Source organism: Hippopotamus amphibius, chromosome 14 (genome assembly GCF_030028045.1).
Source record: "Hippopotamus amphibius kiboko isolate mHipAmp2 chromosome 14, mHipAmp2.hap2, whole genome shotgun sequence".
Taxonomy (NCBI): Eukaryota; Metazoa; Chordata; class Mammalia; order Artiodactyla; family Hippopotamidae; genus Hippopotamus; species Hippopotamus amphibius.
This window is the reverse complement of record NC_080199.1, coordinates 71,208,412-71,209,882: the sequence shown is the minus strand read 5'-3', so window position 1 is coordinate 71,209,882 and position 1,471 is coordinate 71,208,412. Positions and strand designations below refer to the sequence as shown.

Genomic DNA, 1,471 nt, shown 5'->3' with positions numbered 1-1,471 from the left:
GATTCTATTCCCATGTAGGTCATTACAGAGTATTGAGTAGAGTTCCCTGTGTTATACAATGTAGAAAGACATTTTGAAGAAGACAGATTTGGTGCAGATTAAAGCATGAACGACAGAGGAAAGACTTGAGGCAGGGAGATGAGTCAGGACATAATGGGACTATGCCAGACAGAAGGCAAAGAGGGCTTGTCTTCTAGAGGGGATGGGAGAGTTGGAAAGGAAGAAACAAACGGAAGAATCCACAGAACCTGGTAGCTGATTGGTTGCAGGGATCCGGAGAGAAGGTGTAGTCGAAGGTGGCTCCAAGCCTGGGAGCCAGAGAGAACCATGCGCATCTTGGCAGAATAGATGCTGGGTTTGAAAATGAACTTGAGATGTGTCAAGTTCCAGGTGCCAGGAGGTGCCTGAGCAGGGGCGTCTGGCAGGTGTTTGGTGGTGGATTCTGGTGATAGTTCAGAGCTGGATGGTGACATGGGGGTCATGTGCGTTTAGGTCTTTGTAATTGAAAACTGAGAGTGGGTTTGGAGAGAAAGATGCCTGAGGAGAGCACTGGAGGGGTGTGCCTACAGCAGGTCTAGGAAAGAAAGCAGGAGCATCAGCAGATACGGACAGAGAAGGTGCCGTGACAGCGAGGCAGGCTCAGAAAGGCGTGGTACAATAAACCAAGAGTTCCAAGGAGGGGTGGGTGGGAGATGTGAATTGTTACAAAGAGATCTGAGAGAATCTGGACAAAATGTTTCATAACTTTCTGGTTACAAATTGAGCTTTTGCTGTATTTCTTCATTACTGTTTTTTAAAAATAGACTCTTATTTTTAGAGGAGTTTTGGGGTCAAAGCAAAGTTGAGTACTAAGTGCAGAGAGTTCCCATAACCCCTCTGCCCCCACACATGCACGAGCTCCCCCGCCATCAACATCCCTGTCAGAGTGGCACATTTGTCACATTTTAAAAAAATTACAATTTGTTTCCTCCGACAGGTTACAAGACAACCAGTTTGCTTGAGTTTTAAAAGGATATTTCCTTTACCCCACTTGAATGACCAATAAACATATTTGTCACATTTGATGAACCTACCCTGAGACATCACTGCCACCCAAAGTCCATAGTTTAATTAGGGCTCACTCTTGGTGTTGTACATTGTATTGGTTTTGACAAAAGTATAATGACATGCACTTATTATTGTCATACAGAATAATTATGTTGCCCTCAAAGTCCTCTGTATTCCACCTGTTCATCACACCCTCCTCCGTTACCCTTAGCAACTTACTGTCTCCAGAATTTTACCTTTTCCAGAATGTCACATGCCTTGTTTCATTTTAGCACTAAATAACATTTCTTTGTTTGCTGAACCACAATTTGTTTATCCATTTACCTAATGAAGGACATCTCTGTTTCTCCCAAGTTTTGACAATTATGGATAAAGGTACTATAAATATACATGTACAGGTTTTATTTATTTACTTCTTTTTATT

At 42.6% G+C, this 1,471-nt stretch overlaps 1 non-coding gene across 1 annotated transcript; it reads right to left on the bottom strand.

Annotated features, from left to right (window-relative positions):
• Window positions 1–958: 958 nt before the first annotated feature.
• On the bottom strand, window positions 959–1,082 carry LOC130836054 (small nucleolar RNA SNORA27). Its single transcript, XR_009049116.1, has one exon. It is a non-coding gene; the product is annotated as a small nucleolar RNA SNORA27 (small nucleolar RNA).
• Between the last annotated feature and the right edge of the window lie 389 nt (window positions 1,083–1,471).